General features: G+C 50.7%; 1 pseudogene; it reads right to left on the bottom strand.

The window, feature by feature from the left end:
• Positions 1 to 551: 551 nt before the first annotated feature.
• Positions 552 to 21,582, bottom strand: LOC122055934 (annotated as a pseudogene).
• Between the last annotated feature and the right edge of the window lie 122 nt (positions 21,583 to 21,704).

Here is a 21,704-nt window from a genome sequence, read left to right as displayed (position 1 = left end):
AATTTTTAATTTTTTTATAGATTAAAATTAAATTTGATTATTTTTATTTTTTTACTCGTAATAGATTTAATTGAGAATTTTAATTTTTTAATGTTAAAATTAGATTTGGTTGTTAATTTATTTTTATTTTTTATTAAAATTTAATTCATAATTTTAAATTTTTTGCTAATAAAATTTAATTTATTAATCAAAATTAAATTTGGTTAATAGTTTAAAAATATTAGTTGGTTATAATTAATTGATATTATCTTAAAAAAATATTTTTGGAAGTCAAAACATATTTTATATTATACTATCATTTTCTTTAAATTTTATTGTGCTTTCTTTCTTCAACTTCATTATCAATGTTAATACCTTTCTTTCTTCAAATTCATTATCAATGTTAATACTATTACGATCGTATCCTTACTCTTCCATGAGGCACACTTTTATTTTTAATAATTGCTCATTGATGTTTAATAGCTAAATATTTTTAGCTAAATAAATTTGATAGTTTGGTTCATGAAACTCTCGTCTACTCAAATTTATTATCTTTATATCACATAATAATAATTTTATTGAGTTAAGGTAGTTATGATCATGGAATGAGAAGTATCTTGCCAATCTGAGCACTGCTCTCCATCATCCTGTGAGCATCAGCAGCTTCAGACAGTGGAAAGGTCTCGCATACAATAGGTTTCACCTTGCCCGCGGCGCTAGCCAGACGTGCTTCTCCACCTGAGACTATCTGGGCTTTATTTTCACTGCTTCTATTTCGCAGACCAGCAGCTGTTCAAACAAAAAAAAACTCAGCAAGAACAATCCACGTCAGACAACTAAGAACATGGCCTCTCCCATAAGTTAGTAAAGCAACCATATGTTTGAATTAGAAACGAATGGTTTTAAGAACATAGAAGACAAAATTATATATATATTACAAAATAGTTGAGGTTGCTACTTGGATCGCCTCCGCCAGAAAATATCACTAGTCAAGCATAGACCTATTACATATATGAACAGTGAAGACTTGCATCTGATCTGCTACCAACATATTAACTCCTAACAGGATTCGGGATCTATGAATGACATTCGAAGGTTGAGCAAAATTTAACAAATTATTCCTGAGCAAGTCCGCCATTAGCTGTAGATATACTTTCTATACGCTTTTGAGAAAATTTACCGACAACAAGGGTAACTAGGGGCAAATTCCTCTAATACTTGGACTATTTGTCTGTTCTCTCTATCTTGGATACGGACATTCCGAGTGGACACTCAGCGACTCAATTGATCACGTGTACAGTTGTTCAAAGTAGTTGTGTTAGACACTTAGATCTACATTCGTGTAGTGGTGTAGTGTAAAATACTCATTTGAGTCCACACAGACAAGTTATATGTGCACGAGTTCCAAAACTTCCTAAGAATCAAGTAGAATAAGAGAATGGACACGAAATGGCAGAGAGGATACATTGAATGGTAAGGCGCTTTGCCAATAGACAAGACAGATTTACTTGTGTCACTGCTCCTCCCATGAAACCAATGATAAAAAGTCTGCCATCAATGGCCAAGCTCTCAAGATTTTTCTGCAAGTACGGACCTCCAACATTATCCAATATAACGTCTACACCTGCATAACAGATTTTTACTGGTTTTTAGATAGCTGCATTGCAACGCAGCTTTGTGTAGTATCAATGGCATACCCTTTCCTCCAGTTTCTTCCATCACCCTTGCAACAAAATCTTCTGATTTGTAATTGATGCAAACATCAGCGCCAAGATTTTTGCAAGCAGCCAATTTTTCTTCAGTACCTAGAATCCATATGAAGGACATGGAATATTTTCTTAAAATTCAGTAAATAGACAAACCTCTAGACTAAATCCAGCAACCCCATGAATAGAATCAAAGCTTATTCCTTGATATTTCTACGAGATAACCCATTATGCTTCATCTTTATTTTATTTTCTTACTTATCAAAACTGATTAATAATTAGGTGAAATACTATAAAAAAAAATTGTTCCAAGTATTGTCAAAGGTGGTCAATACATACATGCCACGATGTTTCTTCATGGTTGCTGATACGGTTAGTGATGGAGGGGCCCAAGAGGAAAGGATTAGAAAAGTCCAGGCTATGTGGCGGTCAAAAGTCGCGAGGAAGTGGCGGTCAATAGTCAGGGCAACTTGGCGGTCGAAAAGGCAGGCTGACAGAGCGGTCAGGGCTCAGCATAGGCAGAAGCCAGTCAGGATTGGCAGAGCTGAGCGGAGGCAGCTCGATCCACAGACCTACGGTTGAGGGCCAGGAAGTACAAAGCGCAGGATGCAAGTCGGGATCGGCAGAGCTGAGCGGAGTCAGCTCGATCCACAGACCTACGGTTGAGGGCCAGGAAGTATAAAGCGCAGGATGCAAGTCGGGATCGGCAGAGCTGAGCGGAGTCAGCTCGATCCACAGACCTACGGTTGAGGGCCAGGAAGTACAAAGCGCAGGATGCGAGTCGGGATCGGCAGAGCTGAGCGGAGTCAGCTCGATCCACAGACCTATGGTTGAAGGCCAGGAAGTACAAAGCGCAGGATGCAAGTCGGGATCGGCAGAGCTGAGCGGAGTCAGCTCGATCCACAGACCTACGGTTGAGGGCCAGGAAGTACAAAGCGCAGGGTGCAAGTCGGGATCGGCAGAGCTAAGCAGAGGTCAAGAACTGGAAGTATAGGCCAGTGGGTCGGAAGCGGCAGAGCTAATCAGAAGCAGCCCGAGCTACAGACCCGCGGTTGAGGGCCATGAAGTACAAAGCGCAGGATACAGGTTGAAGATCAGCGTAGCTATGTCTAGACAGTTAGGGCTGCAGGTCTGCGAGTGGGAGGCCTGGAAATGCGAACCACAGGTGCAGGCTGGTGCGGGGACACAAGGGATCGGAGGGGCTAAGTAATACGGGAGCGGAGAATCTCAACGGTCCGTCAAGGGTAATCATTACATACCAACGATGCGGGCGAAGGCGGAGGTTCCTGAAACGAAAAGATGCCCTCATAGCCAGTAGTAGCCTGCCAGCTGTCCCTCATTACAGGACAAAACCCAAGTGCAAAGGCGGAGGTTCCTAAACAGAAAGATGCTTTCCCAACAAATAGCAGCGCGACAGGTGTCCAGGACTAGAGGACAAAGCCGGACGTCTAACGTTTTCTGACAGGGGGGCAGGTTCTAGCAGGAGGACGCATAAAAGGGGAGAAATCCCTCGTACGCAGGTACGCACACGGACTCCCCCGTCACTTTTTTCCACAACTGTTTTCCTTTTCTCCTTCTATCTGCTTTTTTCTGGGGAAAAAGAACCTGACTTGAGCGTCGGAGGGCCTGATCCGGGGACTTTTTCCCTGGGTTTTGGTCTCTAACGGGAGAGAGGGGGATCGTCTGAATGTGCGCAGGGTCCCGCAGCCGCATCAGCCACCCGTGGGGAGCCTGCACCGCCCGCGACTTTCCGTCAACGCCCAGTCCACCGCGACCGGCCTCCGTCCGACTCAGCTTCCGGACGGGATCAAATTTGGCGCCGTCTGTGGGAACACAAGAACCTGTTCCGGAGCGTGAAGATGGAGGACTCCGGTCGAAGCTCTAGCCGGAGGATCAACGTAACTATGACTGCGGGGGAGTACGAGCTTTTCAAGGAGGTTAGGAAGCAGGTCGCCTCCGAAAGACAAGGCACAGTTTCGCGACCTCGCCTAGCCCCTGAGGCATCCAAAGAACTAGCTCCCGCTTCCGACAGGAGCTCAAAGAGGAAACAGCCGGAAGAACTTCCGCGTGCTTCATTCCGAGAGCCCCGCCGTGATTATCATCGGTCCGGACCTCGCGGGCATAGTCCAAAGAAGGAGGAGCCGCTAGCCTCAGTAGCGGAAAGCTCTCTACACCCGCCTCGGGATTCAGGAAAGGGGAAGGCCGTGATCATGGCTGAAGATCTGCCCGAAGATCCTGACGATAAGGTACCTTTCTCTGCCCAGATCTTGAAAGAAAGCCTGCCGAGGGGTTACCGAGCCCCAAACATTGGAGAGTATAATGGGAGCAAGGACCCAGAAAAGCATCTGAGAAAGTTCAAGAACGCGGCTATATTGTATCAATATAGCGATGCCGTCAAATGCCGAGTCTTCCTGCACACTCTGTCTGGATCGACACAAAAGTGGTTCGATGGATTGCCCCCAGAATCCATCAGCCACTTCAGGGACTTCAAAACGGCCTTCCTGCGCCGTTTCGCCAGCAGTCGCAAATACCAAAAAACCGACCACTGTCTTTTTGCTCTCAAGCAGGAGTCAACTGAGCCCCTGCGAAGCTACATCAATCGATTCAGTCAGGTAGCCAACGACGTCCCCTCTGCCACCTCTGAGATACTGATGAGCGCCTTCTCCCACGGATTGCGAGAAGGGGAATTCTTCAGGGATCTCATCAAAAACCCCGCCCGGAGTTTTGACGATATGGTAGAGAAAGCTTCGTGCTACATCAAAGTGGAAGAGGCGCAGGCCGCCAGGCGGAAAGCCGAGGAGACGGTGGCACCAGGCAACCGACCTGAAAGAAGAACACCACAGCCAGCCCAGCCCTTCCAGCGCATTCAACCCAGGCCTGCCCCCCAGCCCGCTCAGGGAGCCAGACCAGCTCCGCGAGTCGCCGCCATACAAGCGCCCAGGCCTGGACTAAGGGGAGCACCATATTGCACATATCATCGGTCCAGGACACACGATCTCAGCAACTGCTTCCAATTCGCCCGGGATTCCAGGCGAGCTGCGGAGCAAGGCTTGCCCCCCCCCCCCCGGCGCTGGCGCCCCAAATACAGAGAATGGAGGAAGAACGGGCTGCAGCTGGACGTGCTCGGCAGGCCCGGCCCGACCTAGCTGGCCCACCTAACCAAGCTGGCCCCGGCGAAGACCGAAGAGACGTCGGGGAACTCGACAATCGGGGCAACGTGGCTGTGCGAGAGATTGGTATGATTTCAGGAGGGCCCACTGACGGGGATTCAGGCCGGGCTCGTAAAGCACATAGCCGGCGACTATATGTGGGGGCCGTGGGATGCAGCTACGAGCAGGCATCTGGTCCCGTCCTCAGCTTCGGGCCCCAAGACTTGGAAGGTTTAGAGCTGCCCCACGATGATGCCCTCATAATCAGGGCCGTTATTGCTAATAGCCGAGTGGCTCGGGTTTTTGTGGATACCGGGAGCTCGGTCAACATTTTATTCAGGGCTGCGTTTGAGGAGATGCAGATCGACGCCGCTAAGCTCCAACCTGTAACCACTTCCTAGTACGGATTTACAGGTAATGAAGTCAAACCCATGGGTCAGATCAAGCTGGCCATTTCCATGGGCACTGAGCCATTGGTGCGCACGCGGAGGAGCACTTTCATTATGGTGGATTCGCCTTCCTCCTACAACGTTATCATGGGAAGACCAGCCCTGCATGAGTTCCGGGCTGCCGTCTCCACCTTTCACCAGAAGATCAAGTTCCCGGTCGGCGAGCAGGTCGGAGAGGTCAAGGGGGAGCAGAAAGCGTCTCGTAGCTGCTACATAGACATGGTCCGAGTAGAGGCGCGCAAAAGCCGGAGGACGCAAGATGGGGGAGTACACGCTATCCAAGAGGAACCGTTACCTATTACGGAAGAACAAATCTCTTGGGAGGAGGTCCAGCTACACCCCGACAGATCGGAGAGCATCACTCGCATCGCCAGTGACTTGCCTCCGGAGCTTAAAGCGGAGCTGATACAGTGTCTGATCCGCAACCGAGACGTCTTTGCTTGGTCGCCAGAGGAGTTGCCCGGGGTCAGACCAGAAGTAGCCGAACACAAATTGCATATTATACCCGAGGCTAAGCCAGTCAAGCAGAAGAAGAGAAACTTCCCTGCCGAGCAGAATAAAATTATCCGAGCTGAAGTAGAGCAGCTCCTGAAGGCTGGACACGTCCGAGAGTTGCAATTCCCGTCTTGGCTCTCTAATGTCGTGTTGGTAAAGAAGCCAAACAACAAGTGGAGGGTATGCATAGACTTTCGCGACCTCAACAAAGCCACTCCCAAAGACTGTTATCCTCTCCCGCGTATCGATCAGGTGGTGGACTCAACGGCTGGTTGTGAAAGGATATGCATGATGGACGCTTATCAGGGATATCATCAAATACCCTTAGCCCAGGAAGACCAGGAGAATGTCAGCTTCATAACGGCTGACGGTACTTTCTGTTATACCGTCATGCCATTCGGACTCAGGAACGCTGGAGCTACCTACCAAAGGATGATGGACAAAGTCTTTCGGGCTCAGGTCGGGCGGAACGTAGAGGTTTACGTTGATGACATCCTGATCAAGTCCCCTCTGGCGTCCAGTCTGATAAAAGATGTAGAAGAAACCTGTGGGACTCTGAGGCAATATGGGGTGAAGCTGAATCCCTTGAAATGCCTGTTCGGGGCCAAAGGAGGGAAGTTTCTGGGCTATCTGGTGACCGAACGAGGGATAGAGGCCAACCCTGAGAAGGTGCAAACACTTCGGAACATGCAGATCCCTCAGAATCTGAAGGAGACGCAGAAGCTGGTCGGCAGGATAACAGCCCTGTCCCAATTTATCTCCAAATCTGCAGATAGAGCGGCACCCTTCTTCAAAGTGCTCAGGAAAGCGGCCAAGTTTCAGTGGACGGAAGAATGCACACAGGCCTTTGAAGAGCTGAAGCAGTAGCTGGAGTCTTTGCCATCACTGTTCAAGCCTGTTGTGGGAGAGCCCCTTTGGGTCTACTTGTCAGCCACCCCCGAGGCCGTGGGGGTCGTGCTAGTTAAGGAGCAGGATAATGTACAACGGCCGGTGTATTTTTTCAGTCATCTATTGAAGGGGGCCGAGTCTCGGTATACGGCCCTGGAAAAGTTGGTCTATGGACTTGTTCTCATGGCTCGGCGTCTCCGACCGTATTTCTTGGCGCACCCCATTACCGTCTTGACGAACAGTACAATGGGCCGAGCTCTCACCAAGGTGGAAATGGCGGGTCGGCTTATCAAGTGGGCAACTGAGCTAGGGGAGTATGACATACAATATCAGCCTCGAACCGCAATCAAAGCACAGGCTCTGGCAGATTTCCTGACAGAAGTATACCCAGCGGACTCAGAAGAGGTCTGGAAAATCTACGTGGACGGGTCGGCTACCCATCGGGGGAGTGGTGTAGGAGCACTGCTCATATCCCCACAGGGAGATATCATGCAGTTGGTCGTGCGGTTAAATTTCAGAGCTACCAACAATGAGGCAGAATATGAAGCTCTACTAACATGCCTACAAGCAGCTCGGCATGTGGGGGCGAGCCGAGTCGTCATATATTCCGATTCCCAGCTGGTAACGCAGCAGACAACCGGGCAATTTGGGGTGAATAGCGAGAGGATGCAAGTTTATAAGGAGGCTTATGAAAAGATGAAAGGAGAATTCAAGGAGGTCACAGTCACGAAGATTCCTAGGGCTGAAAATGAAAGAGCGGATGAGTTGGCTAAAATGGCTAGCTCCCTGAGTACATGGACGCTCGACCGATCTATAGCGCAGACCTTCCTTGTGGCCCAGATAGATTTACAGAATAACGCGGGAGAAGTAATTGATTGGAGAGCGCCCATAATGAGCTTTCTTCAGCAAGGAGACATGCCCACCAACCCCGAGGAAGCGCATATGATCAGGAGGCAAGCCCACTCTTATGCAATGATTGGGGATCAGCTGTACAAAAGGTCTTTCTCCAGACCTCTGCTCAAGTGCCTGAATATGGAGGAAGCGGACCAGGCCTTGCGAGAGATACATTCGGGGTGCTGTGGTAATCACGCTGGGGGAAGAACGCTGGCTCGGAAGGTATTGCTGGCTGGTTATTTCTGGCCTACCTTGCAGAAGGAGTGAATACTTGTCTATCATGCCAGAACTACCAGAGCCTGACGCACAGACCTACAGAGCTGCTGAGAACTTCTACAGTATCCTGCCCTTTCGATCAATGGGGTATGGATATCGTGGGGCCTTTCCCGATGGCTACCGGGCAGAGGCGCTTTTTGTTGGTAGCAGTAGACTACTTCTCCAAGTGGGTAGAAGCAGAAGCCCTAGCCAGAATCACTGAAGATGCGATGATCCAGTTCCTATGGAAAAATATCTTTTGCAGATTTGGCTTACTCCATAAGTTGGTGTCAGACAATGGTAGACAATTTCAAGGGCACAGGATACAGAATTGGTGCAAGGGGTTCGGCATAACTCAGGCCTTCACCTCAGTGGCTCATCCTCAAAGTAATGGTCAGACCGAGGTAGTCAATCGGGAGATAGTACGCGGGCTTAAAGTCAAGCTGGATCACATGGGGGGCAGCTGGGTGGACGAGCTCCCAGGCATTTTGTGGGCCTACCGTACGACGCCCCGAGAGAGCACAGGTCTGACACCCTTCCATCTGGTCTATGGTAATAAAGCGGTGGTTCCTCTGGAGGTCGGGATACCTTCTGTAAGAAGGATGATGTACGACGGAGAGAACACCGAGCGGCAGCTGGCTGAACTGGATTTCATCAGCGAAATTCGTGAGCAAACAGCTGCCAGGTTGGAAGCCTACAGACAGAGGATGAGACAGAACTATAATAGGAAGGTGATCCCTCGGTTCTTCGGAGAAGGTGACCTGGTCTGGAAGCAGATAAAGCCCTTAGGGGAAGTGACGAAGTTGGCTCCTCAATGGGATGGACCATACAAGATTATCAAGAGATTGGCATCAGGAGCCTATTATTTACAAGACGCTCAAGGAAGGAGGTTGGATCGACCTTGGAGTGCCAACTACCTACGGCCCTATCGAGTTTGAGGGGGCTGGCTCTATGGACGTAGGCTGGATCAGACGAGGGGCGAGGAGGCAGTAGGATAGTCAAATAAAAACTCGAAAAGACATATGTACATGTAACGATTTCCCAGTTTAAGTGGCTAGTACAGATCATTTGAAAGGAGCAAAAATCTCATCCGGAAAGCTTTGAACGATTTGGTCATGATTCAAGAAGTTTGCTGGGGGGATAGAGCTCAGGAAGCCCTGTGCGTGCAGTTGCCTGATGACTCCAGACGCCGTGTAGGGCACAGTCGTAGCCAAGCGTGCCCCAGCCTGGGACAGGAATTCGGGGGAAGTCAGCTAGGACACTCGACTTCGTAGGCAGCGGTCCTCCTCTCCTCCTTGATAGACGGTTAAGGCGGTGGATACCCCAATTAACGCCGCTCGGGACTGTGACAGTTCTGCTTTCAGCGCCCGCAATTCAGCTGCCTGAGTCTCCAACTGCGCCGCCTGGACCTCCAGTTTATTGTTCTTGTCCTGCAGAAGAGTATTCTTGGATTGTATTTCCTGAGCTTGGTGGGTTAGTTGCTGCTGAAACCCCGCCTCAGATGCAGCTTTCTCTTCCCTCATAGCTCGGAGCTCATCCTTCACCTGTATCAGGGACCGTTTCTGTCGGTTGGTCTGATTGGTTAGGGCCTGAATCTCCGCTCGCAAAGCATAACTGGCATGGGCGGGGTCGTTCAATTGCAACTCTAATTCGGAGACTCTCTCCTGTAGTTCTTTGCTTTCATGATGAAGGGTGTGGAAAGATTGGTTCAGCACTAGGGATTCTGCATGAGTCTGGAGGAAAGATATAACCCTCAGTTAAGGCCAACCACTACCCAGCATAAGGTGAAGAGTACTTACTTTAGCCCAGGACTTTGAGAATCTGTCCATCTGGGCCAATGGAGGTGCGTCACCCATTTGATCCATGCTCTCTGCCCACAAACTGCCGAGACAGCCTTTCATCATCAGGAGGCTTGCGGGGGCGTCAGGCCGCCGAGCTAGAGCAGCTTCAGAGGGGATGGTGGTCCTGTAACGATGGCGGGCGGAGAAGGAAGGTTGAGAAGGGCCGGCGTCAGCACTAGGAGGGGCCGGGGTTGGCTCCGGAACGGGCTCAGTGGGCACCGGGTTTTGATGATCGCCGGGGCTGTCTCCCTCTGTAGCAGTAGGAGCGGAGCGGAACGCAGCTGGTCGCCCCCTGTAGGGGTTAGGGGAAGCTGCCAGATAAGGAAAACAGATGTAAAGAAGGAAGTAATGTCAGAGCTAGTCACGACAGTAGCAAGAGGCAGTATGATCATAAGAAAAAAGCAAGACCAAGCGTTAATGAAGTCAGACCTGGTCTACGGCGCCGCCTGTGAAGCAGGGGCTGGTTATCAGAGTCAGAATCATCAGAGCAAGGCTGACCCAGGGAAGAGGCCGCCGCACCCCTGTCTGCGTCGCCCCGTCCGGATGAGCTCGGACCTGCGCGATGAAGAGTCGCGCGACCACGTCTGGATGATCGCGAGGCTCCTCGGAAGACACTTCTGGCCGGGCGAGTGGCTAGGCCCCGACCCCGACCTTGGTTCAAGGCGGCAGAGGAAGGAGAAGCGGTGTGTAGGGCAGGGCTGGGAGCAGGCTGAGTCGCTGCCCCGACTGCGGCAGACCCCAGGTGAGGGAGTAGCCTCCTGCCCAAGATTGCCCGACCGCGCCGCATTATCTCCAGGTCATCGAGGGGCAGAGGCAGAACCTCCGACGCTCGATACAAAACTTCAGCTGAAGGCATCAGCACAAGAAGTCACTCTTACAGGGAATCGAAAAGGAGGCATTCCACACGGACTCACCTAAGGAGCGCGGTGTGTCAGAGGTACAGCGGCTTAGCATGAAGAAAGAAAGTAGATCTTCAGATAGTAATCTCGTCAGATTCAAGCGCCAATCCTCTAGTCGATCGGCAGCCGTGGCATCGGAGAGGTCCAGGTGGAATTCGTCCAGCGCTGGAGTCAGGGGCAGTTCAGGTTGCCAGTGCATGGGCCAGGCAGTTTCATCCGGAAACCGGAGAAAAAAGAACTTTTTCTTCCAGTTAGCACTGGGAGGAGGAAGAGGGGAAAAGAAAGTGGTTTGACTGCGAGCTTGGAATTCAAAGAGACCATCGACACCCCAAACGAGAGTGAAGAAGCAATGAAAAAGGGGAGCTGACCAAGAAACCTCACAAACTTCGCAGAGTACTACAGAGCCACATAAGATTTTTATGGAATTGGGGGATAGCTGACCTAAGGGAATCTTAAAGTAGCAGCACACTCCGGACAAAAAAGGATGCGGGGGTAGACGAAGGCCAGATACGAACTGCTCAGTAAAGAAAGTACAAGAACCCGGCGGGGGATCGAAGTACAAGTTCACACCAGTAGGAATGATGGGGCGAAAGCTAGAAGGGACTTCGTAAGTGTACCGTAGGTCATCCCAACCTAACTCAGCGAAAGTTGAAGCGCTTGGGAAATGCTCCGTTAGCAAGGAAGCCCAAGAAGGAGAAGCCATTGCAAGGAAGATTAGCTCAGGCGGCAGAAGGAACAGACGAAAAGGGGAAGCTTGGAGAAGAAAGAAGAAGCGAGGCGCAGTCTCAGAAACGATCAGTCGGCGACGGCGACGCTTGAGTGCTTTACTGTGATAGCGAAAGAAAGAGTCAGATAATACTTATAGGTATGGTGGGTGGAGGACATTTTCGTAAGTCAACAACGGACGGTAGATGCAGGGTCTGGAGTAGACGGGGGACGTTCTGCGATGAGCTTCGAGAAGACAACCAGAGGGCATTACGAGAAAGATAAGGGTTCGAGATACGAAGCGCCTCCCTGGGAAATTGTGTCAAACAGGACAAAAGCGTATGGAGGGGTCACCAGAAGGCGGATAAGTCAAATCCGCGGGCAGCACGGACACACGAAGTAACCTTTAGCCCAGGCAAGCCCATTAGAAGGGCGGCGATGGGAGGAGAGGCTACGTAGCGAAGGAAAGTAGATAAGGGAAATCTGATCATCGGAGCTCGCCCGAAACCAACGAACAACTTGCCGAAGAAAACAAGCTATCAGTGCGCGAAGGAGACGCAGCACAGTTGTAGGATCGTAGGGGAAAGCGAAGACAAACAGGCAAGGTCGGTACCATTACACAAATACCACCGAAGAAAAGCCGGTGTCAACGCATCAAAAAGTAAGCAGCATAACATAGCTCTAATTACACTACATTCGGAGGAGGAGACGGGTCATCAAAGGCCGACAGAGGGGGTGACGGGTCGGCCGACTCAGCAGGAGAAGGGGCAAGGGCTTCAGAAGCTTCGGGGATGGCGGCAGGAAGATCCTGGGGAGACACCTCTGCGGGGGTTGGAGCGGCAGCAGGAGGAGGAGCAGCCTGGAAGAAGAGCCCGTCATCCGCCTCGAAGGAGGGGAAGGTGTCCTGCGGCAATTCCCGGGCCAGGCGAGCAGTATCCAAGAAAGTGGCGGGGGGTACTGCGCGCAAATAACCTTGCTCGAAGGCTTGTCTCACCCCGCCAGCGGCCCCGTAACTCAGCAGCACGACCATCCAGCGCCCCAACTTCTGAAGGAAAAAGGAAGAACGAACATAGGCCAAGCGGTAGGTCTTCAGCCGCCCGAGCTCTCCCGCCAGGTACTCTGCCATGGCGTCCTTGTCCTCGGTAGCCTCCGCGCGAGCTGCATTCAGGTCACTCTGGCCCTGAGACACTGCCTCCTGGGCCTGCGAAAGCTCCGCCTGCAGAGATTGAAGCTGGGCCTGGCAAGCTTCCCACTGAGCTCGCAGGGTGGTTTCCCGACCCACAGCGGCATTGGCCACGGTTTGGGCTTCAGCCAGCCCCATTTGTAGGAGCTCCCGACCTTGCTTCAGCAGGGCCAATTCCCTAGACTGGGCAAGCAACTCTGCCTCTCGGTTTTTCAGTTCAGAGGTCGTCGCTTGACGGCGTTCCACTTCAGAGGCCAGGGAAGACTCACTTGTCTTCAAAGCCGCCTCCAACTGTTGAAGTTTATCAAAGGCAGCATGGGAGATGGTCCGAGCCGAAGCTGCCGACTCCCCGATGGCCCGCAAGTAGGCATCCAAGCTTCCCAAAGGGGGCTCGGGAGGAGCTGAGGAAGTCGCAGGATGCTCTAATTCCTGGAGACGTGCCTTGAGCGTCGCGTTCTCTCGCTGAAGCTCGGTCGCTCGTTGCACGGCGCTCAGACTCGCGGAGCAGGTCTGCCAGTAGCCGGAAGAAGAGGAAGGAGGTTACAGAGATACACGGATACAAGGGAACATAGGAGAAGGGACTTACCGCGACCAGTGAACGAGCAATCTGATCGAATTCCCTCAAAGGAGAACCGCTCTCCCAGAACTGCTGGCTGGCTGATTGCCAGGAGACGGCCAGGTCCCCAAAGAAGTTGACCCTACCGAAGATAGGCGACGAATCAACAGCAGGTGTGCAGGCCGGATCGGCCTCCGAAGGAAGCCTCCACAACGCTTCGAAGGCTGGGTCTGTCGAGGGCAAGTTCGGGGTCGGCATGGCCGAGCTCGGAGGCACGCGAGAAGGAGACGCGGAGGGCATCAGTAAGTACGGAAGCTGATCGCTGGAGGACGAAGGCGGGGCAGGTAACAGGCTCTGGATTGGCGCCGAAGCAGTCAGGTCCAACGGCAGGTCTGCCACTTCCGGATCAGGGACCTTCTCCGGGACCAAGCTTGTCTCTTGGACTGAGCTCGTATCCGAAGACCTGGTGGGGGAAGAAATGTTCACCACACGCTGGCGACGAGGAGGTGGAGGAGAAGTTGCGAGGGCTGGAGCTGTTCTCTTGCCTTTGCGCCTAAGGCGCAGCTTCATAGTTGGCAGGAGAGAAGACGCGGGCTCTGCGGGCGATGGCACGACCGCGGGTTGATCAGCGATGCGGGGCAGGACTGAGTCTGCAAGGATGAGAGCTGGGGACTCAATAAGCATCAGGTCGTCCTCTGCCTCAGAAGCCCGGGGTTCCGAAAGTGGTGAATCGGAGGCGACAGCAGAAGCAGAAGGTAGACCCTGTGTTAGCTCTTCGTTCAGAGCTTGCAGAACGGCTACCGCAGGTGTCTCTTTGCTGGCAAAGGAACGGAGGATTGCGGCCGCTGCAAAAATAAGAAGAAAAAGCACTTCAGTTAGCGAAGAGCATTATACAAAAAGATAATGACTCACCGAAAGGAGCTCCAATGTCGGTAGGGACAGGGCTAAGGCCAAAAACATGTAGGATGTCTTCTAGCATCAGCACAGACAGGCGAACCACAACACCTCTTAGCTTGTCCGCAGCTGCGGAGCAGGCAGGTTCGTGGACATGCGAAGGGAAGTCCGAAGCAAGGAAAGAACGCCATTGAGAAGACCCCGATAAGGGGGCAGGGGGCTTGAGGAAGAAAAAGCGTGACCTCCAGCCTTTATTGGAAGAAGGTAGGTCGTCAAAAAACTTGAGGCCCGGCTTGGCCTGAACGTTGAATACCCCCGCCTCGGCCCGCCGGAAGGAATAAAAGTGATGGAATAGTCTGGCGGTCAAAGGGAGTTGGTAAATGCGGCACAAGATGATGGTCCCGCAAACCGCTCGGAACACATTGGGGGCAAACTGAGAAATACCAATTCCACAATACTGGCTCAACTCAGAAAGAAAAGGATGTAGCGGGAAGCGAAGACCGCCTACGACCTGATCCTTAAAGACTGTGATGAACCCTTCGGGGGGAGAAGAAGGATGTTCGTCTGTCGAAGGAAGGCGAAACTCATATGCCGGGCCTACCCCCAGGTTGGATTGCAGTGCGGACAGGTCATGGTGGTCTAAATCAGAAATGTAATGCGAATACCAGAGAGGGTCCTTACCATCCATGGCTATGAGGAGCAAAAAGGCAGAGAGGATGAAGACAAGAAGGGTCACAGGTCAGGCGTAAGCAGGAAGACGAGGAGTTGCACTGCTAGAAACGGCCAAGAACAAAGGGAGGAGGAAGATGGCGAAGCGTCAGGGTAAGGAAGGTGGACTGCTTTTAGGGTTTATAAAGCCCATTCATTTCTAGGAAACATCGAGAGTGGAGCCGCATATCTTTTTGGGGCAACGTGCCTCAGCGCCGTCGGATGGGAAATAAGCGCCGAAGGGTGCAAAAGGGTTCAGATGCTGACGTCAGGGGGCGTGCGCAGTAAAGGCGCCAGACAGGTGTCATCGCGAGAAGGAACGCATTAAAGGTTGACAAGGTAAGGTAATCATGAAGAGGCGTGGCCTCAAAGAAAGAAGCATTCTTCGTGAAAGGCTCGAGGCTAGGCGGGAAGTGTCATGAAGTTGCAGAAGTCAAACAATTTAAAAGGGCCGTGGGTAAGACGGGACAGCGGAAGCGATTGCCGGGCCAGAAAAGTAGCAAGCAGGTCTGCGGGGATATTCATCGACCGAGCGAGTAGTTCCACGTAAATAGCCCTGATCCAAGCAGCTGACCAGGCGCGTCGCGAGAATTGCAAGATCATCTTAGAATGCAAGGGCGTTGTGGCCCAAAGGAAGAAAGCGCGACACCAATGGGGACACCCAAAGCTAGCAATAGCGACAAGATTAACTAAAGCAATGAGGCCGGCGTAGGCGGCACCGAGGGAGGCAAAGAAGAGTGACTCATCTAGGCCTTTACTGTTTGGGAGTATTATTACTGGTCTCGGACCAGCGCCATCGCCACCGGTCTCGGACCGGAGTATCATTACTGGTCTCGGACCAGCGCCATCGCCACCGGTCTCGGACCGGAGTATCATTACTGGTCTCGGACCAGCGCCATCGCCACCAGTCTCGGACCGGAGTATCATTACTGGTCTCGGACCAGCGCCATCGCCACCGGTCTCGGACCGGAGTATCCAGACTCTCGCCTCAGTGCGAGTTATAAGTGAGCCTTGCGCTCACGCCCAACGACCTTTTAGGTCGGTAGTCTCAGACTCTCGCCTCAGTGCGAGTTATAAGTGAGCTCTGCTCTCACGCCCAACGACCTTTTAGGTCGGCTCCCATGCGAGAATTATAAGTGAGTCTTGCGCTCACGCCCAACGACCTTTTAGGTCGGTAGTCCCAGACTCTCACCTCAGTGCGAGTTATAAGTGAGCTTTGCTCTCACACCCAACGACCTTTTAGGTCGGCTCCCATGCGAGAATTATAAGTGAGCCTTCCGCTCACGCCCAACGACCTTTTAGGTTGGTAGTCCCAGACTCTCGCCTCGGTGCGAGTTATAAGTGAGATCTGCTCTCACGCCCAACGACCTTTTAGGTCGGCTCCCATGCGAGAATTATAAGTGAGCCTTGCGCTCACGCCCAACGACCTTTTAGGTCGGTAGTCCCAGACTCTCGCCCCAGTGCGAGTTATAAGTGAACTCTGCTCTCACGCCCAACGACCTTTTAGGTCGGCTCCCATGGGAGAATTATAAGTGAGCCTTGCGCTCACGCCCAACGACCTTTTAGGTCGGTAGTCCCAGACTCTCGCCTCAGTGCGAGTTATAAGTGAGCTCTACTCTCACGCCCAACGACCTTTTAGGTCGGCTCCCATGCGAGAATTATAAGTGAGCCTTGCGCTCACGCCCAACGACCTTTTAGGTCGGTAGTCCCAGACTCTCGCCCCAGTGCGAGTTATAAGTGAGCTCTGTTCTCACGCCCAACGACCTTTTTTAGGTCGGCTCCCATGCGAGAATCAAAAGTGAGCTCTGTCCTCACGACCAACGACCTTTCAGGTCGGCCCCATGCGGGGATCAGAAAGCAGTTCCTCTGCGAAAATCATAAGCGAGCTCGGTGCCTATGCCTAACTAGCTTTTTGAGAGAGGTGCCTCACCTTGAGCAGGGCGTTTTCCGTAATCAGGTCAGCTACATCTGACTTTACTTTGCACGAATTTCAAATATGCAGCAAATACGCAGGGTGAAGGATACGGAACGCCATCTACCCTACTCCTAGGGAGTCAGCATTAACTACGACATCAGGTTTCGCTCGCTCATTACAGTTTTAAGTCTTAAGCACTATGTTGGTTTTATTATCCAAAATTCATACATGAAAAAGAAGCATGAAGCAATTTTTGACTCTTACATACGGACCAGTTCCTAAAAAATACTTGCTAGATGAAAATTGAACAGGAAAGACTATGTCGAAGGGAGACAGATGTACAAACATCGTAGCACACTCCAGCAAAAAAAGTAATACAGCCAAGGCCACAAGCAGGGACGCCGTATGACAAAGGAGCCACTGAGACAACTATTCCCCAGGCCAGCTTTGACTCGTGGAAGGAATTGGCCCTGGGGAACGAGCACTCCCACGCGAAGACCTGTCGGGAGAGTCAGGGGCGTTCACAGCTTGAGCCAGCTCCGCGCGCAAAGATCTGATGACCGCTTGCTGCTGAATGATAGTGCGTTGCTTACCCTCGAGGCTCGCGCGGAGGGGGGAGAGCTCCTGTTCATGCTCTCGACGCAACTGTTCCTGGAGACCAAGTTGACGCTGCAGGCTAGACTGGCACTGCTCCTTCCTCGTCTTCGCCACGTCCACGCAGTACTTTGCAAGGCGATACTGGTCTTCCATGGAACGCAGAGCAGCTACCTGGCGATCTCGATCCTGAGACACGCGATTTAGCTCGCGCTCTCTTGAGACAAGTAGCGTGGTGAGTTCGTTTACCAACTCTTGAGAGGGTGGTTGCTCAACTTCCTAAGAAGAAGGAGGAGACTGCATCGTGCGGAAAAGCGGTTGGTGAAACGTGGGTAAGACAGCGTGAAAGAGAAGGGATAGCATGGAAGAGCAACCTTAAGGCCTCTTTATAGAGAAGGCGGGTGGCCAAGTCAAAGCAAAGGCATGGGCGCGCCACCCCAAGCGACTGGTGACGTAATGAAGAAGGCATGGTATCCCAAGCGACGCGACACGAAAGCTGACGCGTGACGCGGGAAGCAGGGCGCGCAGAGATATGCTGATATCATAGAGATACGCTGAGGTAGATACACAGAGATCTGCTGAGATCACAAAGATATGCCGAGGTCACAGAAAGGTGCGGAGGTCTAGTCAGTCAGACTGTCGTCCTCCTTCGACTAGACTTGTGGGGGAGGCTTGTGATACGGTTAGTGATGGAGGGGCCCAAGAGGAAAGGATTAGAAAAGTCCAGGCTATGTGGCGGTCAAAAGTCGCGAGGAAGTGGCGGTCAATAGTCAGGGCAACTTGGCGGTCGAAAAGGCAGGCTGACAGGGCGGTCAGGGCTCAGCATAGGCAGAAGCCAGTCAGGATTGGCAGAGCTGAGCGGAGGCAGCTCGATCCACAGACCTACGGTTGAGGGCCAGGAAGTACAAAGCGCAGGATGCAAGTCGGGATCGGCAGAGCTGAGCGGAGTCAGCTCGATCCACAGACCTACGGTTGAGGGCCAGGAAGTACAAAGCGCAGGATGCAAGTCGGGATCGGCAGAGCTGAGCGGAGTCAGCTCGATCCACAGACCTACGGTTGAGGGCCAGGAAGTACAAAGCGCAGGATGCAAGTCGGGATCGGCAGAGCTGAGCGGAGTCAGCTCGATCCACAGACCTACGGTTGAGGGCCAGGAAGTACAAAGCGCAGGATGCGAGTCGGGATCGGCAGAGCTGAGCGGAGTCAGCTCGATCCACAGACCTATGGTTGAAGGCCAGGAAGTACAAAGCGCAGGATGCAAGTCGGGATCGGCAGAGCTGAGCGGAGTCAGCTCGATCCACAGACCTACGGTTGAGGGCCAGGAAGTACAAAGCGCAGGGTGCAAGTCGGGATCGGCAGAGCTAAGCAGAGGTCAAGAACTGGAAGTATAGGCCAGTGGGTCGGAAGCGGCAGAGCTAATCAGAAGCAGCCCGAGCTACAGACCCGCGGTTGAGGGCCATGAAGTACAAAGCGCAGGATACAGGTTGAAGATCAGCGTAACTATGTCTAGACAGTTAGGGCTGCAGGTCTGCGAGTGGGAGGCCTGGAAATGCGAACCACAGGTGCAGGCTGGTGCGGGGACACAAGGGATCGGAGGGGCTAAGTAATACGGGAGCGGAGAATCTCAACGGTCCGTCAAGGGTAATCATTACATACCAACGATGCGGGCGAAGGCGGAGGTTCCTGAAACGAAAAGATGCCCTCATAGCCAGTAGTAGCCTGCCAGCTGTCCCTCATTACAGGACAAAACCCAAGTGCGAAGGCGGAGGTTCCTAAACAGAAAGATGCTTTCCCAACAAATAGCAGCGCGACAGGTGTCCAGGACTAGAGGACAAAGCCGGGCGTCTAACGTTTTCTGACAGGGGGACAGGTTCTAGCAGGAGGACGCATAAAAGGGGAGAAATCCCTCGTACGCAGGTACGCACACGGACTCCCCCGTCACTTTTTTCCACAACTGTTTTCCTTTTCTCCTTCTGTCTGCTTTTTTCTGGGGAAAAAGGACCTGACTTGAGCGTCGGAGGGCCTGATCCGGGGACTTTTTCCCTGGGTTTTGGTCTCTAACGGGAGAGAGGGGGATCGTCTGATTGTGCGCAGGGTCCCGCAGCCGCATCAGCCACCCGTGGGGAGCCTGCACCGCCCGCGACTTTCCGTCAACGCCCAGTCCACCGCGACCGGCCTCCGTCCGACTCAGCTTCCGGACGGGATCAGTTGCCATATACGTTCATGCTACAATATGATTTCCTTCATACAAGGTAAATTTTCTCTGTACACTATCGTACCTGCCGTGACAAATACTTTAATTCCAAGGTGTTTAGCAATCTGAATAGCAAAGGTACCAATTCCACTAGATCCACCATGAATCTGGAAGTTCAATTGCATATGATGAGTAATAAGGAAATACAAAGATAACTATCAGTGTAACCTTATCTGTTTATCCTAGTTCATGAGAGTTTACAGTTCTTTTCCAGGATTATGAGGAACTTTATCACAAAGAAGAGCACTCAACTTCTAGTAGTCAAATGAAGCTAATAAAAATTCTGTCATGGTCACAAGAGATTGAAATGATTACAATATTAGAGGGAAAGCCTATGGATAAAATTTGTTCTCATTGCTAAAAAAATAAAGGTATAACAATTCCACCTTCTAACAGATAGTTCATGTGGTCTTATAATCAAATGTTGATGGATAAGTTTGTATACAACTTATAAAGCAAGTTCATCGAGACAATGATTCCTTTGATATTTTGGATTTTGTTTTCGCTTATAAGTGTGCTTTAAAGATAACAAAATAAACTGAGCACCTGCTTCTATGCATGTTTGACAACTATAATGTCACTTTTTTAAAAAAAATTTCTCCATGCAGTTGCTACACAAGCAAACAAAGTGATTTGATTTTGAAATTTCAAATATTTGAAATATTCAATTAATTCTTCTGCAATATGAGGAGAAAAATGAATAACAACCCGACAAGAACACAAATTTAGTAGGTTTTCATAGTTCATAGGTATCAACTACCATTAAGTCATTGAATGTAGTTCCAAACAAAGGCCATGCAAATCTACTAATCTTTTACAAACTAATTTTTTTTTTATATTATCTAACTCGTTACATTTGGAAAAAAAAATCTCAGCTGAATTTGATTTTGGGTCAAAACAAGGTGATTTTATTTTGGGGTAAATATAATTAAACCTGAGTTGAACCTTAAGACCCCAAATTTAAGTAGGAGAAACAAGAAATTTGATTGGATGCCAAAAAGGAGCATACTTAAGTCTGGTCCCAGAAGGATGCATTAGAGAAAATCCACCTAGTACAAACTAGCATTAGCTGATTTGGCCAAAGTTAAAGACAATACCTATTGCATTAGTGCCCTTAAATTTTCAATTGTTTAATTCTCAAGACATTCTTCTTAGTAGGAAGTCAGTATTCTTCTCTTCTCAACATATATCTCACTAATCTAATCAGCAACTGAGGATAGCACCATAAGAGATAACATCTAAACTACACCAAATATCAAGAATCCTACATAGCAACATATTACCTATTTCCTAAATAATAATCTAACTATCCGTCAATCAAATGCATTTCTACCAATCAGCTTAAAGAAACAACAAACAACTAAGATTTCATATTTTGTATTGAACCTTCAAGGACACACCAAAGGCTACATATATAAAACAATACAACAAAGAATTGAGAGAGATTTACTAATAAGGTCTCCCCTGATGACAATCGGCTCATCATGAATACAGTTGACCAAACAGTGCATGCAACTTCAGGAAAACTAGCTGCATCTCTCACGGACACTCCTTCTGGGATGGGAAGTAGCTGCCCAGCAGGTACTGCTACCTTCTCCGCATATCCTCCTCCACTTAGGAGGGCACATACCTGCAGGATGGAGCGAACTAGGTCATATGTTATTCACAATTCATTATCAAAATTTTGATCCCAAAACTGAGAATAAGACAATGTAATGACGATAGACACCGAAAGCACCCAAATTATGATTCAAAATCAAGGTAGATCTAAAGGAGACAAATAACAAAGGGCTTGTTACGCCAGAAACCCAAACTTAGCCAGAAACTGAAAATTGACTACTGACCTAGCTTATTAAACGAATTCTTGCAAGAAAATTCAATCAAATAAATGAAGACCAACAGAGCCAGCAATCCACCAGGGAGGGTCAACATACCTGATCACCAACCTTCCAGCGCGTAACGGACTTGCCTACTGCGATGATCTTACCAGAGCATTCGAGGCCTGGGTAAGGGCTTGCGCCTTTGGGCAGCGGGTAAAAGCCCTCCCTCTGGACTGTATCGGAGCGGTTGAGGGCGGAGGCTTCCACCTGGATGAGGACCTCGTTGTCACCAACCGCCGGATCGTCCACCTCCTGCACCTGAAGAACCTCGGGGCCGCCGGGTTCGTGATCACCACGGCCTTCATCTCGATCTCGCAGCCAAGAGTGACGCTGTTTGACAAGCCAAAATGGCAGAAGTGCAGTCGAACTGCAGAAGTAGAGTCCTGGACCCACCGAGGACGGCCACTTATTTGTGTGAAAAGATTAACAAAGATTTTGTTTTAAAAAAACATTTTAGTAAATT

The sequence above is a fragment of the Zingiber officinale genome, chromosome 3B, assembly GCF_018446385.1.
Source record: "Zingiber officinale cultivar Zhangliang chromosome 3B, Zo_v1.1, whole genome shotgun sequence".
In the NCBI taxonomy this organism is placed as follows: domain Eukaryota; kingdom Viridiplantae; phylum Streptophyta; class Magnoliopsida; order Zingiberales; family Zingiberaceae; genus Zingiber; species Zingiber officinale.
Note: the sequence above shows the minus strand (reverse complement) of the source record. Positions and strands in the feature narration are given on the sequence as shown.